The 18,401-nt window shown below is 38.0% G+C and overlaps 1 protein-coding gene across 3 annotated transcripts in view; it reads right to left on the bottom strand.

The window, feature by feature from the left end:
• Nucleotides 1–17,668, bottom strand: part of erbin (erbb2 interacting protein) — a 46,284-nt gene extending 28,616 nt beyond the window's left edge. The window contains exons 1-2 of one of the 3 annotated variants that reach the window (XM_044012084.1): nt 16,992–17,668; nt 8,126–8,182 (exon numbers count right to left, since the gene is read on the bottom strand). The gene's annotated coding sequence lies outside the window, so the exon portion shown is untranslated. The remainder of the gene's footprint in view (nt 1–8,125; nt 8,183–16,991) is intronic. The other 2 variants (XM_044012083.1, XM_044012085.1) reach the window with 2 other exon arrangements.
• Nucleotides 17,669–18,401: the final 733 nt, after the last annotated feature.

Here is an 18,401-nt window from a genome sequence, read left to right as displayed (position 1 = left end):
GTTCCGCAACTGTGACCAACAGAGACCCACTGGCCTACTTTTAGCTAATCCAGTAAAATATGTTGGGATCAAATTAGCAGTTTCTAATGCATTGCAAAAAAATTAAATTTCACTGTACATACAGACAACCTCACTGAGCTGGTCAAAGCCCAAGTCCAGGCAGTGGTGCTTTCTGGAGATATGATATAAGCATAGGGGATCACTAATGTTATGTCTGCGGGTACACGATTGCAACGGCCTAAGCGGAAACACAAGTGCAGTGTTTGACAGTAGCAAGCAGCTTGTATTATTTATAGCAAATGGCACTCGTCTGGTTGACATGGCAGAATGTGATTAGTGCAGGCTTGCTCTCGTCTTATGAAAGGGGCTTTGATCCAGATTGCAGTGGACTGTAAAGGGATTGCTGGGCCAAAGCTAAAAAAATGTCATAATACAGATTATGGCAACAAAAACAATGCATAAACAAAAAAAATAAAAACCTGCCGTCTGTGTGATACGCATGAGCTGACTGTCTGTAGAGGAAGAGGAAAGCCAAAGTCGCTTCCTCACTGATGGCTGTTGAAGCGCTAGGCTACATGGTATGCTAGAATGTTTGACTGCAACTTCTTTCAAATTGGATTATATACTTAATCATATTAATCCCTGAACATAGAGATGCCCTGTGCATTGAAGGATTCACACACCAAGTATTTCAATACATGATCCTTTGTCTTATTAAGAATATTTTACAACAAGTCAAATATAATATGAGCACAGACTTGTGCTCATAATATATATATATATATATATATATATATATATATATATATACATATAGAAACAAAAAAAGAGACAAATACAACTCTGTCATTTTTCTCTGCCATTTATTACCTATTAAAAACTTTGTGCAGTCATGTTGACGAGTGGCTGTATCTTTACTGAGGTGCATTTTACAACACAGGCAATGGCAGTCACTCCTCATTTACAGTGTCACAGTCATCTCCAGCTGTCTCAACAGGAGAACTGTTGCTTCTCAATAATGCAGTGGGTTATTGAGTTAAGAGGACAGCAGCTGAAAAAAGATACACATATCCATAACACCTACTACTCCCTGGCACAGTAAAGCCGTCAACACGCTCCTGTCTGATAAACTAAATAGAAGACACAATCCATGAATGCAAAACTAAGCAACAGGAAACTATGGCTGGAATTACAGCTGAAAAGGGAAGAAAGACAACTGTTGTATCTATGGCGGGGGTTTGCAGCTTAGTGGAACCTGAAGTTCCAGTTTCGCTCTGCCTTTGGTTTTGGTTCTCACCAGCATTCTTCGGTCTCAGTGGTCTTGCGTGACTCTTGAACACAAAACCATGATTGTTTTCTTTGAATTTGTGGTGAAATGAGGGTATGTAATCCGATACGCGACCAAAACAAAGTGCCTTTTTACGACATCTTCCCAATTTTCTACCCTAAGCAGACCACTGAACTCAATTAATCCATCTGAACATTTACATGACAGAATATGTTTATGTAAAGCATTACAACTTTCATCTTGTTGAAAATGTGGGACAAAACTGTCTTTTTGCAGCACTGTGTCTCATACATATGTACATAATACTCCATGTTGAATATCTAAACGCAGAATAATGAAAGTGAACACATTCACAAAATGAACAGCCTATTAAGTAGATTTGGCTTGTGTAGTTGAGGAGGAATTCAAATCTGTTGATAGACAAGCCATTGTCTGTTTCAATTGATAGAGTAATGACTATCTACGTACACAGTGACGCAAAGTGACACGCCCCCAGCCTGCTTAAATACACTTAACTATTTGTTTTAAACACTAATGTTTGTGTAGAAACAAGTGACAAACCATAGCTGTTGAGAGGTCTAACTGCTGCTTAAGCTACATGGGTTTTGCATTACATTTTATGTTGATATATTGTTAATTTACTGATTTACAGTTTCCATTAATGAAAAGATCATGGAGTTACAATGTGCAATACGGTAATAAAATTGTACAAATACAATAGAGTTAGATGCAAGCTTTGCCAAATGCTTTTATAAAAAGAAGGTACTGCTTCAGTTATGAAAGAAATGAACTGACTGATAATCTTCTCTTTGAGTGAAATTGAGTTTCACATTTGCACACTGTACAGTCACCTTAGGCTACAGTAAAAGGATTATCAAATAGCAAAGAAACCCTGGGAAGACAGGAAGCATGTTACTTTCTCTACCATGTGAAAATGTAACAACCGCCATCAGTATACAGAAAGACGGAAACTGAGTTCCAAGCGCAGAAGAGCCAAAGTTCACAAACAAGCTTCATATGAGTAGCAGGTTGCCTGTGTGAGCCTTTTACGTCACTGTGACACTGCTTTTCACCATATATGGCAGTTAGAAATGACGTTAATGATAAACAGTTAATCGAATAAAGTCTTTACAGTAATTACTCAACTAAGAATTTAACAATTAATTAACTGACATTGGTTTCCTTTAGTCTGTGTCATTTTTCTGATCCTTGTCTTATACCAGTAGAGGCTGCACACACAACCAAAGCACTAACGTAATTAGCATGAGAAGTCAAAATGCAAAAGTGAAGTTAATAGTGGCTCTGAGCTGCTCCTTAGCCGGGACCATAGCACTGCAACTTGGGCAGAGAAGAGTAGCATCTATAGTAAAGCATTTGTAGCATCTTAGCTGATGCTATGGCTGACTCCTGGTATGAAGTTAAATGATGGAAACATTGTTAATGTAGGGGACATTTTAAAGAGACGCATATAGTTCTTCACTACAATCTATGCGTTAATGTCACAGTATCAAATTACAGATGCATAACTAAATGGTTGTGTGGAACAAAACCAGACCTCATGATTTATGAAGGATTCATTTTTGAATTGAAAGTACACATTGACTTTTTTCTGTCTGTTAAAGAGGCCATGTGTAAGTTCATTTTATACAATTTTCTGGTAAGCACACACTGCCTGGCTCATGGAGCAGGGGGTTTCCAATATCAGCCCATCAGAATACTGAGGTTATGTCATAAATCCCTCAGAGAACAATGGACACAGATAGATGATTAATAGGTATAATTATCCTCTGACCTTTCACAAAAGCTGGTAACAGATGATTTTGAAATTCACTAAGGTCACCAATGTCAATGTGCAGATACTATCCTTGGATTATTTAATAGTAATACATCACACAATTATTAAAAGAATGGTAGGATTATTTTAGGAATGAATGAATTAATTTTATTTTTTCAAAACAGACCCGTTAGAACAACACATTAGAACATCCATTATGTACGTATAAATAATTTAGTCAATATGTAGTAAAAAATAAGGGATTTATTATGAAGGGAGTCCCAATTCTGCTTCTACTTATTATGCATCATGCAGTCTTTTCATATGGCTCAACACAATTCCTAATATCTATCATTTGAACCTAATATATCTATCATTTGAACTACGTGTTCCACACAATGACTGAGAAAGAATGACTACAAACAGATGTTAAACAGGTCAAGGAGATTATGCACCAATGAACCAAAAAAAAAGACTGTTTTGCAAGTGAATTTAAAAATGTGTTTTAATGGATGTACTTTTAATTTACTCCATCCCAGTCTGTCCTTCACCTAACAACAACAACAATGAAGGCTTCAACTCAGTGTCTTCATCGTCTCCATCCACTGTGCTCTAAGTACAAGGCTTACAAGATATGTGTGTGACTAAAGAACAAAGCTGGCATGGGTCATAAAAAGTCATAAACAACCACTCATGAGGTGAATATGACATATAAACGCATCCCTTCTCCAATGTAAGCAGCTTTGTTTTATTTTTGTCACACTGGTTGTCAATCACCTGATGCATTCTTTTATAATTGACTGCCAACAAAGCAAACGCATCTCCATAAAGATTTCATTACATCAGTTAAATATTTCTTTAAACCTACAGAAGTACATTGAAAAAATATCTTTGCTTATTCAGACAGTACATTTTCTGAGCATGTTACAATGTCTGCACGTCAAACACTGTCTTAAAACGAAGGTGCCGTGTCGCTGAAGCCACTTCCTGGCTACAAGAAGACTTGACGATAATTCTGCAAAGACGCACAACTTCAGAGTATCATGTGAGACAAGTTCACCACAAATGACACTTGACGTCAACTTTCTGTTTCCATGTCACTGTAAATAAAATCTGCAGGTAAATTGTCTCAGTTCTAATACATAGCCTGTTAAAAGTGCACAGTATAGCCAAATATTGTACACTATGTCAGCTAGAGCTACTTAATAATTTGATTTAGTTCATATTCCACGTAAAACAAAAGAAAACATAGCCTTTGTCAATATACAAAACCTAAGACAAAACCTACCAAACAAATATTAGAATTGTGTGATTATAACAAGAAAAAATCTCTCCATTATTCAGCTCAAGGTCCCTCCCAACGTGGCATTTTCTTCTACCTTTCTCTTAACAAACCTCTCATAACTTGAGGTCCTATTTGCACAACGTATTTGAGGTTTTTATAGACCCAAACACACAGGAAAGCTATTTACAGAGTGACAAAGAGTTGCAACATGATGAACCTAGGTTGGCAATGTTTGAGCTTTGCATAATTGTTTGCATACAAGTTGCATCATCAAAAAAGTGTTACGTTTTTACTGCAAGTAGTGTCACTGGTGAGTCATGAACATCCCACTTATTTTCAGTTATAGTGAGGGAATGCAAAATGGATTTATTAATATATATATAGAAAGATTTCATGTGAAACCTAACTGGAACATCATTTGATACTGCCGGCCATGTTGTACATTCAAGGTGAGAAGTTGTTCACAGATTTATGGGAGAATATTTTCTTCTTTATTAAGGATTCATTAATGCTAACCAGGGAAAAGAAGAACTCCCTACTGGTTATAAATAGAAGTTGCTAAAAAAAAAGCCAGGAGGTTCTACATTAAATATGAGATCAGGTTGAATATGAGCAGCTGAGATTAATTTCAACAGAGAAGATTAAAAAATTACATTAGCTCTATTTCATAATGTTGCTGAAATATTGTACAGCATATAAAGTAGAGTGCTTGTGTCTGAGGTTAGTTTGATATCGCCTTCACTGTTACAGTTTATTTTGAACCACGAACAGCAGAAGCTAATGATTAGCGTTTACAGTGAATGGAGTATGTGCAACAGCAGTGCTGTATGTCCCGTATTCAGCTCACAGAGCTCAAGAGAACCTGGGGGGCTGATAATCTACGCAACCGACACAGATGGCCAGCAATGGAAAAAGCAAAGGAATAGTAAATTAGAAAGATGGATAAATAGCACACAGTTAAGCACAGTCAATGAAAGACGATGGCAGACATTCATTAGAGCTGCAACTAACGATTATTTTCATAATAGATTAATCTTTGGTCCATAAAATGTCAAAAGAATGTTAAAAAATGTTGATCAGCATTTGTCAGTTCTCAAATGTCTTGTTGTTTTGTCCACAAACCAAAATGATTCAGTTTAAATGATTTCTTTGTTATATGGAGGAAATAAATGAAGAAAATATTCACATTTAAGAGAAAGCTGAAACAATCAGAAATCTGGTTTTAATCATCGTTTCAGCTCTATACATCATGTATTGATAGAAAATTTGAGATTATGCTCTATTGTTTAATTTGTTGAGCATTAAATTTGTTGTAGGAAGTAGTTTTCATTGGTTGACAGTCATCCCAGTTGATGATTAATTTTGTTTCATCCGAATTAGTTCTTCCCCATGGCACAGACGCAGGAAATGTGCACAAAAACAGGAGGGAACACGACAGAGATGATGAGGAAGGACTCGGGACAAAAAAAATATGCTAAGCCTGTCGCATGGGTATAAAAAGACAGTCACGAACCAAGAAACTGTAATGATGCTGCAGACCAGCAGCACACTACACACTCCAATACAAGAATCTTGTCAACATTACACAGACTGCTGGTTTGAGCAATAAGAACTAAAAACTGGTTCAACTGCTTCAGTCAATTTTCATCCTACTCTTAAACTTTTTTCCATGTTTTTAAAATAAATGCATGTAGAGATGGATTCAAATGATGATGCAGATTGTAATTATTATAATTAAGTTACTTGGTTTATTTTTTACATTAAACAGCATTGCCAACAGTGACAGAAGCTTTAAATCAAGTAGCTGGTTTTATATTGTGGCTGATCTGGCTGTTTTTGAGCCAATTCATCCATGAAAACGTGCATATGAAACTGACTGTTTAATTTCAATTTAAATGATTGAGAATTTGCATAAATACAAGTACATAAAATACAGGATATTAATGTATCCAATTAAAAAATAAGCTTGTTTTTGAAAATCCAACTATTCTTGTGTTGATCTATAAATATTCCAGAAACCACTGAGGAAAAGCCGACTTTGATCATTTTTCACACAGATTTGGAAATACATTGTACAAATGATTCACCAGGAAAGAAAAATAAAGCATGACTTAATTTTGCTCCATGCTTTAACTAGCTGCAACATAAACAGGTTGAAGAAAACAAGGAGCTTAAGCCAATGCACTGCATATTTAGAAACACCTGTGCCCCCATAGAAACCCTGAAGCAACAACCTGCCTTTTTATATTGCAGGGTAAATACTGAATTAAAATAGTTAAAACAAAGTAAATGATACCAGAGAGTCTAGATTATCTAGCAGCATGGAAAAGATAAGTAGATGTTCTTGTACGGCAAGTAACATCATGCATAAGGATAAATAACATGATTAACTACCAATAGGTACTGTCTCATTAGATGTCATGCCAAGTAAATGAATGCAGTAAATCTAAATATACCTGCTCTAAGAAGGAAAACATGCCCAGATTACACAAAACATAGGTCAATATTGGAAGGTAGATTCAAAAGTGAAAAATATTCTGTCATACAGGATTATTTTGCAACAGTTTTACATGCATACAATAAAAAAAAAACATTTTGACGACAACAACCCACCACTGCTAACATGTGGCTGAATGGAAGCCTCTACTGTTGGTTGTGATGGAACGTATTGATCAAGGTGCTGAAATGCACCAACATAATTTTCAACCCCAAATCAACATGTAGCAGAGTAACTGACACATGTGTTTTGTTGTTAATTTTTAAATAATATAATAAATGTGCAAATGGGAGTCGTTAAAGGTGACAAAAGTGAGTGTTTGTTATTTATTGCCATTAATTATGACTGTAAATGTAACACTGTAAATTTCTAATAAAGGACTATACATACATGAGAAGTATGTTGACCTTAGTTTAGATCCAGTATAAAGTATGCAGCCAAGCATGCAGCAGTGTGACAGTTATGTAGACAACATGGCTGTGGGTTATGGGAAACGCCAAGTAGTCATACAAGTAAATGTGGAAATGCTGCACTTCAGTCAAAGCAAAATCCATCATCTTTGAAAGGCAAACCTGTTCCTGTCAATGTGGCCAACAAACAAAACGGTCTCAAGTAGCAGTCAGCGAACATAACATGCCTTGTTTCATCCGCTTTTGTTGTGATTGCTTTTCTGGCTTTATCAGTGAAGCAGCTGCAGAAGCCAGACATTGTACAAACAGACAGATAAACACCTCAGTCTTAACTGCCATACTGCCAATTTCACGAGGCCTTAAGTGTATATGATAAGTTTATTTTTGTTGCTTCAAGTATTACTGTTGCCATTTTTGGAAAAAATTACACAAGTTAGCAGTACATATCCAGCTGTGAACTGTGTACTGATGATGCAATATCTTAAATGAAATTGGGCTCAACACTATGAAAGGGAAATATGATGATTGCGCACAGAGCTAGTTTGGCAGGTGTATCATGTCTCTCCCTCCAGGGGAACAGGGTGGGGCTCTCTCTTTGTTCCTTGTTAAGAGTTGGACCAATGTCTAACATCACATAAGCACAGAATGGTTCATAAAGAGGTGGAAATTTAGATCTACCTCCAAAACACAAAACCAATCATACACTCGGAAGACTGCTGGCGTGATTGATGGGACACCACACCTGTGGTAAACTGACTATTAAATACAACAAGGAGCATCCCAAACCAATAGCTGCAAAACCTCCTGCAATTACTAAAACTGCATTTCAGCAACAGCAAATTAGTTGAAATGAGTAGTGTGCATCACATACCTTGTCATTTAGGACTGAAGCACCTGGATCCCAGTGGATGGCAGATGATCGATTTATCTGAAATACAAAATAAAAAGGACAAAATAAGCGCAAGAATAATTTAAGGGGGAAATCGCTAACAATGCACTAACTGCTTAAGCGGAATATGTAATATAGCGACAGATAGCTGTAAAATTAAGTTTCACATATACGAAAATAGAAAAACTCCTGTGTGCCAAATTGCTGCTGCATGAGAACACGAGGCAACACAGTATAAATTGGACATGTGGACAAACGCTGAAACCATCCATCCATCCATTATCTACCCCTCGATCCTCCACCGGAGGGTCAGAGGGGATGCTGTGTCAATATCCGCTGAAACCATGTTATGGCAAATTAACATTTCAACAAGAATATGAACTTGGTAATGAAATAAACAAACTAAAAAAACAAAAACTGCTCAAGACAATCATAATAAAACCAGAAAAAAGACTGGGCCTTGAAACGCGACATGATCTTCTGTCTCAGGTCAGAGCACAACACAACAGTGTTGTATGTGCATGTCTGGAAATGCACTGCCAGCTGATCTCAGACAAACTGAGCCAACCAAAAGATAGGATCATCTCTCCACCATCCTCACTGAGGACAATAGAGCTATAGAGCAGGAAAGAGGGAGCGAAAGAGAGATTCAGGGAAAAGGAGGAGGGGAAAGTCAGAGAGAAAGAGGAACATTTTCTGACTTATTCATGGTGTCTCCCAATCAGCTGCAAACACACTGGACTGCGCTGACACTCATTACTTTCTGCTCCACTTACTCTTTAGTGCCTTTATCCTCATCCCATCTATTTGGGATACAGAATCTTGCCAAAGAAAAGTTCCATCATGCATTGCAATAAAGCAAGGGAAGTGTCGATTTTCAAACTGGGGGTGTTCACTGTGGGGGCAGGGGGCCACTGCAGCAACATCAACTGCCTCCTTTCCCAAACAACTACTACATCACTGCTGTAGTACAGTACTTTGAAACCTGAATAGTAGGATGAAGGAAATCATCGGTGTCCTATATTTTTTTTAGTATTTCCTGTAACAAGGAAGTACCTGTCCTAGGGCTGTGCCTGAAACTTGTGTTTCAATTACGATTATGGCCCCTTTGTGGTCCTCACAATGCCACAAATACAAGACAGCAGCTCAGACTCAATGTCTTTGAAAACTACTTAGAAGCTTGATTTACACACACCATCCAACTGAAGCTCCATTGCAAACTCAAAAAAGATATATACAATATAAATATTGTAAACCATAAATACATATAGTTATTTTAAGGTTAATTCAAAATGGGCCACTGTATTACATTGTATTACACCAAATATTCAAACGAGCTACGGGTCAACATCACTGGTGCTCAATCCGATACAATCCATAAAACCTAAATATCACGCAAATGCTTCTTTACTAAGTAATGTAATGAAGCATCGTTTTTTAAAGGCTGGCAATAGCTAGGTGGTAAATGCATCAATACAAAAATTGCACTGATATTGCTATGGGTAGAAATTCATCGTTGTCCTATCGGTATGAATGTGTGTATGTATTTAAAGTTTAAAACACTGGTCTTTTTAGGACCAGTAGTCTTAATGGAGGAACTGGTCCTAAGTGAGGAACTGGAAGAGGAACTGGTTAAGTTTAGGGCTAAGACTTGAATTGATGTTAGGCATTAACTTGTAATGGTTAAGGTTAGGAATAAAGCTTTGTTCAGAGTGTACAAATGAATGGAAGTCAATGCCGTGTCCTGAGAAGATTAGCTGCACAAACCTGTGTGTGTGATTGAAACATGGAAAAACATGGAAAAGGGCATCGTAAAAACATCCTTCACTAAATCGACATATTCATTTTCTGCACATGCTCACACAGAAAAATATAAAATTAATATTAAAATTATAAAACCTGTAATCAGCTATTCTCATTAAACTGTGGAAGGGTGGGGATTGTTCCTGCTCTTTCAGCAGTCTATCATACAGATGGAGCAGAGTAATACAGTTTATTTGTTGTTTGTTTGCTATGGTAATGATAACATTATTTTTGATTATCGGGATAATTGAACACAAGTAATATCAGTCTTTCTGTTCCTTGTCCTGGCCGGCCTGTTCCTTTGCTCTGCTAATAGACTCTGTAGAACACTCTAAATCAGATTTCATAAAATCAACCTCTCAGTCTGCGAATAAGCTGTGAGCAGATACAACTCATAAAACCGGTAAACCGATGTAAACATGGACCCATACCCAAACTGCACAGGCAGGCTATGGTGTGTTGGGGTCAGCGAACAAGGCGCTGACAAGCCTCAGTATATTCAGCCTGTTCAAATCACAATACACTGCGGCAATTGAAAGCCAAACATGGAGCTTGCCTGTGGTCCCCAAGCCACCGCTTTGCCTTTGTACACAGATTTTATTTTATTTTAACATCCACCAGCCTTTGCTCAGTGGAAGCTCTTCACACTGGATGATCCATTTACAAACGGACTCATAATTCCACCCAAAACACAATTCTGCTTATATTACTGTATATACCAAGTTTTAGCAACCAATCTGTAAACACAGATTTTGGATTAATGTGGATACACAGAGAAAGGCCTGAGCAGGACCTTAGACTATTCCTCAGGGATGCTGTGGCTCCTCATAAAACGCAAACTCTTGGGAAATCGATCCTGGGCAACAAATTTCATGACTGTTTATATCAAATGTTTTTGTTAACGACAGCTTCCCCATGTCTAGCTACAAAACAAAGAATCAATCAAGTGTGGGACACAGTGGCATCATCTACAATTCACACTGGCAGTAGAAGCATTACAAGTACCTGAATTTACAAAAATGATTATTATCACTATCGCTATACTCTTATGTCATCATATGCGTGTAAAAAGACATGCACGTAAATCTGATGGCACTCCGGGGGTAAAAAGACATGCACGCCACAGACCAGAATGTGAGTGAGGGATGCAGGGATCATGTTAGCATTGGTGATTTATCTTAAGATTGAAAAAAAGGAAACATATGAGTATAATTTTGCAAAAAAAGGACATAATGGAGTGATATTATTGATAGTGACTCAAGGCTGAGATATCAGTTTCAGTATTGGACACAAAAAAGTGGTATCAAGCCATCCCAGGGACTATAAATTATTAACCATCTGTTAAATGCAGTGAAGAATTTATTAAGTGATTAATAAACAATGTCAAATTCCTTTCTGTTTGTGTGTCACTTCTCCAGACCTTACAAGCAGTGTAATTGAAAGATTTACACCAGCAGAGGGGGCACATTAACAAAATACTACAGTAATTAACAGAGGAAGTGCATAGCATTGCAACTCTGGCCAAGGACATTGTGGCTACAGCACTGGTGTTTCTCCTTGTGGGCCACAAGTTTTCAAATGCATCAAACAGCTTCTGAAACAGAAGTCAAAAAAAGAAAAAACTTTGACGACAAACTCTACCCTGTATGTAAATCCTGTTGATTAATGAAAAGCAAATGTGCCACCTTTGCTCATGTTAGCCAGGTGATCTGTGTACCCTGCAGTCTGAATTAACAGATTGACACAAGTGCAATAAGCAAGTGCAAACAAGAGCTTCCTTGTTTTATTGGGCTATTGTTATTGTTGACTAATGTGCCAAGAATGTACAACCAACTACATTTAAACTGAGAAAAAGATGCGAGTTTCGATTATTTACTGTTAATGTTAAACAAACTTCTATTTATTAATACATTCAATTAATGGTTGAGGAAAATGTGTAAAATAGAAATCCTTATCACTCAGCTACATAAAATATATGCCTTTATATCGCTATTGTGTTGATTGCTCAATTCTGTGCCCAACCCAATGCTTGGAACTCTTATCATATTTTGGCAGCATGAAGACATTGTCCTGTCCAACACACTGTTACTGTAAGAAGGCAGCTCATCTATGTGTTATTAGTGTTGCCAAATTAGCATTTTGACACTATATTTAGTAGGGGTGTCACGGTCCCGGTTGTAAATAAAATATCGATGAAAATGGCGGCACAATCTCAACCTTCGTAACCACATCCCCCAGTGTGACGTCCTGCAGGTGTGCAGAGGGTAGAAAAACAGTGTTGTGGTTGTAGCATAGTAGCATGACTACACGTTACATCCTCCTGTTGCCAAGTAATAGTAACCATCGTAACTGCTGATTTGGGAGACACATCGACCAAACTTGAACTCCTACAGTGTGGAAATAATTTGCGTTCCCTGTGAGTTTTGTCAACAAGAAAACCACAGTATTTTAGCTATGTTATGCATGCGTAGCAAAGCACATGACATCCCTGCATGCATCATAAGGACACAGAGGTAACTATAAAAACACTCTTCCATCTTCATTTGGAGTGCAACTTCCTCAAATTTCAAATCGAGCTGAAGTGGTAACTTTAGTTAAGTATATGATTTAAATTTGACAATAGGGCCTTAGTGAGCTACATTGCAAACACGTGGACATATCACTCATGATAGGAATTAAAAAATTAAAATATGTTATCATGGCAGAAAACCAATGTTGCTGAGCAGTGTGTGTGCAGCGCAGCTGGCTGTGTGTAGGCCAACCATTAATCTGTATTGTTCATCCAAGTAAAATAGTATCTGAAGAAGGGTGTTGTTTTGGCTTCCCCATATTTTATGATTCAGTTACACTGTTAATCTTTAACACTTGTTCATCTGAGAGAAAAAAAGAGAAAGGCACCAGTTTACATGTAAATTTAGCTGAAAGAATATAATCAAAAGGCAACGTCTAACACAGGCAATATGCAAGTACAGTGCAATGATGTCAGAAATTAGCATCTGACGTGTTCTACCAACTTCTCAGCCTTGAAAGTGTTTGGCAACATTGGATGTTATTAAACCAGACATTTTCTCAAAGGCTTTACTTCTTAAAACTCTTTGTTGTTTCCATACAACAAGACCATTTCAAAATGATTCCCTTACATGGGTTCCTCCAGAGAAACACTGGTGTTGATGTAGCTGATCACAGCATGTCCCTATGTGGTTTCTGATTAGTTTTTGAACATATCTGCTGATATACAGCAAAGCTGAAGACAGATGTTCCCCTAACTGGGTCAAGCAAAGAAATCATTATGGAGGAACTGAACATACAACTGTATGTTAAACCCTGAAGACTGGCATGTAAAATTGCCATACTGTGCCAAAATATGGATTCACAAAATGTGTTGTGGGCTGTTTATCGAGTCCATCATTGTAGTTAACAGGCTATTCATTGAATATTAATATCCATCTATCTTTAATGCACATCCCCTGCTATTTGTTAAGGCAACTTTATCAAGCTGCTGGTGTATCATAATGACAAATAGAGTGCTTGTTAAAGTGTTGGTTTGATGCCAGGATGTTTCCACATATTGTAAATCTAACCACAATTTTAAATCATACACACTCAGAAAGTAAAAATGTCTTCATCAATAATGACACAGCACTTGATGTCACAACAAATATGTCTCTAAAAGAGTGGTCAAACTTATTACAACATTTAATGCAGTACATCACTAGACTGATTAAAGCCTCCTCCACATAAAGTTAGTGACAGTTATCATGGCAATCTACTCTTATGACTCACGTGTCACTGCTGTGACACTGAAAACTTAAGATGAATAATCTGAGGAAACCATTAGAAACAAATAAGTCATCGGGCATGCATGCTCATAAAATGAGGGCAGGTACTTGGTAACGCCTGCAATCATGTTCTAAGTTATCACTACAAATAGTGAGCAATATATGAACCTGTCACATGACAAACCTTGCAACATCAAAACTGTAGTCACAGCCAGCTTTCAAAGCATCAATTGTTTTGCACATGGGTGCACATATTCACCTGATTCCATGAGGACCAGCACCTCTGTGAAGTCAATACTTCACAGAGTAATACTACTACTGTACACAATCCTCTGAAGAAACTTAGAAGATATATAGAAAAGGCACCATGTTGCTCCAAGAAAGAGTAACACAGACAATGTTCTACCCAAACCAGTCAGAGCACAAATTACACTAAGAGCTTAAACAAAGATGACGCACCAGTTCAAACAGTGAAATTGTGTCCAGAGTGGAGTGCAACAGCAGAGGTAGGTTAAAAACCTCAACGCAATGTTGACTCTCTGTCTGTTGAAGCCAAACTGGAATGATGTGAAACAGAACACAGGAAGAGGTACAAGGTTTGTCTTCCACTCTGTGACTTCTGAAGCACGTGCAGATGAGAAAAATTCCAGTTACCTTTACCACTGTGGGCACAGGTCAAAGACTTATCTTTATCACTGCCACTGATATGAGATCCGGTAACTGAAATGATATCTTGGCTCACATCGCCTGACAGATATGTTGTCATTCAATATACCATATCCTAACTAGACTGGACTCATTTGTTAACCTTGCCCTTTAAAAGGTGTCCATGAGGAACTGCTGGTCTGAATGTATGCTTGGTGGAGTTGTGTGGTCGAACAATGGATTAATTTGTTGATGAATTCATCCTTAACCGACCCCAACGAAGGGGCACCGTACACTGGGTTAGTTCATTTGGTGTATAAGTGTAGTGCCATGATGGTGACCAAGGCTAAATTTTCAATTAAACAAGCCAAAGTGTGATATAGAGATAAGGAGAAACCCTAACAATGGAAGCATTATGGGCTCTGGATTAAGTGTTGTTCAGCTTAAATAACATTTTGGTCAAGATAAGTAAATGTGACCTTGCAGTCGCTTTTATCTTCGCTTTTTGTCTGTCTCCAAGTGGCACAACAAACTGTTAAATAGGTGTACCTGTAGCAGCAGTGCTTTGGCAGTAGTGTGAGAAAGGAGCAGTGTAGTATGGGCCCTTTGTTAGAGTGAAACTTATCTTTGATTTTAGATAAGATGTGCTGGAACCTATCGTATGTGGAATTTGGAAAATTAGGTGTTCAACAACAACAGGACTTCAACATCGCAGTGGATACACAGCACTATAGTGACTGTGCATTGATGACATGCATGATTTTCACATTAAATAAAATCACAGTGTTGTATAGAGGTATATGCACCAGGTTTGAATAAACTGCCATGAACTGGGGACACAGTGAAATGTAACAATACACATACAGTCAGCAGTATCATGAAAACCTGGCTAATAATCAACAAACAGCCGGCTACCAGCTCTTGGATTAAGAGCCCACAACAATGTCAAAAGGCAGCTGGCAGATCCTTGTCTTTGTTTACTTTAGTATCATCACAGCAGGAATGGCTATTGAAAGCTAGTCACACATTGTATTCATTTTACTACTTGACAATGCCGGCCATCACATTCAAGGTCTGAGTTATAGGGCAGCAGAGGTATTCTCTAAGTCTCAGGAAGAAGGCTGCAGGATATTCACCTGTCTACTAATGTAAGCCACATTGCTTGCGTCATAACACACAACAGTGTCTTCTCTATGGCAACACTGAGCAGTGCATCCTGTGTGCTTCAAGCACTAGTTCAGCTTGTTTAACTTTTTATTGAATGGGCTGCACTATATAGACAATAAACCAGTCACTAACAATAATTATTGTTAAATGAATAAATAAACAATAATGTCATTTTTTTTCTTACATGTCTGGGATGTGCTTTAAAAGGTATGTTGTTAAAGTGGCTTGTATGCAATGACAGTGTGTGAGAGCAATGCATAGAAATACTGAAAAGGAGTACTGTAATTATGCTTGCCACTAACAATTACTTTCAAAATCAATCAACACAGCAATCATTTTGTTAATCACATAGTTGTTTCATCTTTAAAGAGCAGGCAAATGTTGATCGCCGTTTTCTAAACGTTTTCTGTCCAGTTTACTCACTAACTTGTTTTTTAGTTTATTAAAACAAACCCCCTCAAACTGATGAATCTATTTTAAAATAGTTGGTGATTTCGTAATGAGTGTTCATCTACTAATAGACTTGTTGTTGCAGCCCTACTGTGTAATATGAGATCCTCTACAGCGATGGCCCTGGCTATAACTCAGTTTGCAATTTGTTTATAGATAATAGATTGCAGCTATTCATTGCACAGAGTCAGTACTACAGTGATAGCTCACAAAAAATACATGAAATGTGTTGTGTCTTAAAGAGGTTTCACTGAACTGCGCCTCTTGACAGCATTTCCCAGAGAGGAGACTACCATTAACACTTTTGAGGAGAATGGACCTCTAACACTTCCTTAAAATCAAACAGAGATAAGATAAGCATAGACTTTATCTCACGCCTTAATTGGATTGAATTACATTGGAATGACGTGGGGACAGTATTAGTCAGATTAGTGGCGTGGTGAGAAAATGGAAACGCCGATATGTAGACTGTACGAAACCGCGATAATCCCTCGCTCGTCGAGGAAGTGAAGGTGCTCCGCAACAAAAGATGTGACTGCGGCTGCTGCTGTTGTTGTTGTTCCACTGCAGCTGTTACATACAAACGACACCTGAGACGGCAGTGGTTTGTATGTGGGTTATCGATTAACACACGTCAGTGTATCCGTCTGAGATCTATTCGTCGCGTGGATGTGATTGGCCAAATTATAGAGCGACACCGGAAAAATTTAATCATGTACAGCTGTTGATGTGACCTATTGAATTAAGTCACAGCTGTAACAAATGTGTTTTTGAAGTTAAAAATAAATGTGTTCTTACATGAATATTGTCACAATTCACAAACCAGCACATAACCATATAATTTACATAGCGTCGTTTGAATTAGGGTAAGAGACTAAGGACAGCATCAGAATGGGACATCGCCGCTGCTAGCAACTAGCACCAGTGTTAGCATGTTTTCAGGGGCCCCACAGATGGACAGACACACAAGAGCGCTGTTAACTTACACAAACAAAGAGACTCACCTCTGTTAATGTCGCGTCAGTGTCTCATTGGCTGGTATCCAGGTTATGGGTACTGTGCGTTTGTGGGGAAAACACTTGTGGAAGTGGACATTAGCGAGCTTTTGTAGGTTTTCCCGACGGTAGTTCAGTCAGTGGGGGTTTTGTTGCTAGCGTTAGCAGCGGCAGCGGCGGCGGTAGCAGCTCGGAGGACGGTGGCCCAGCGCAGTCTCTCTCCTCTCAACTTCTTCAACGTCGTCCTCCGCTTGTTTTTCTACTCTTTAAATTGTTGTTTGCCTCCCAGGTGTGACTCAAACAAACAAAGCACTGGCGCTAAACTCGCTCTTAATTTCTAAGACTTATAATGACACGGGCCATTTAAAAAAAAATCCAAAATGTCCACGACATTCAGCAAGGAAATACAGAAGGCAAATAAAAAAATGCGTACGACCTCCGACAGTGCGAAACAATTTCCTCTGAAGTGTGCCGCGCCCAGATGTTTTCACTCATTATTTCCCTTCGTCTAACATCAGCAGTTACCGCGGCGTAGAACCGAGTGGAGTGAAACTACATGCGGGTACAGAGAGAGGAGCATGAAGCAGCAGCGGTGCTGGATTCTTCTCCTCCGCGACCTCTGCTGCGCCTGTATGTAAAGGGGGGAGGCTGAATGAGTCCAGCACAAGTCACCTCTCACCAGCCCCACGGAGTTCCCTCCTCCTCCCCCAGCGATGATGCTCTCACTATCTCACCCTGACACTTTTAGTGAATCCCCGTATCTCCACAATACACCGGCTTTAATGTATCTGTCCCCCTTTCTGTGCGATTACAGTAGTCACACAAACACGGAACAACAGATTTTTATAAAAACCATTTACATGTATATTTATTTATATATATATATATTAAAAAGGTTGACGACATTTTTACCGTTCACGTTAGTATAATGACATTAAATATGTCATTGTTTTTATATTCTATCAGAATATGTTTATGTCTCAAATTAAGTTGATTTTCTTTAACATGTTTTCTTTAACCTGATCTTTTCTATCCTGGCGCGCCCCCTGGTGGTCATTCAGCGGTATGGTGCATGAGTTTCTCATAAATGTGGAGACATACAGAGTATAATATAGCAGACAAAATAGAGCTTCTCTGTTTTTTGTTATTCATACTTTTACACACTAGTACAAACCAAGGTTATAATAATTTGGGATTTTTCATTAGTTTTAGTTTTTATTTAGTTTTGACTTATTGATTTTAAAATGTTTAAGTTTTAATTAGTTTTAACAGTGGGTTTGCTAGTTTTGTAGATGCTTAGTTTAAGTTTAGTTTTTATTAGTTTTAGTGTTAGATTTTTGTACTATGGAATATTTGCCAGGTGCAAGATTTAAAAAGGTCTTAACCATTAGTGCTCACATGGCACAAATCTGTGCTGCA

The sequence above is a fragment of the Solea senegalensis genome, linkage group LG21 (assembly GCF_019176455.1).
Source record: "Solea senegalensis isolate Sse05_10M linkage group LG21, IFAPA_SoseM_1, whole genome shotgun sequence".
NCBI lineage: Eukaryota > Metazoa > Chordata > Actinopteri > Pleuronectiformes > Soleidae > Solea > Solea senegalensis.
This window is presented reverse-complemented; position numbering and strand designations above follow the sequence as displayed.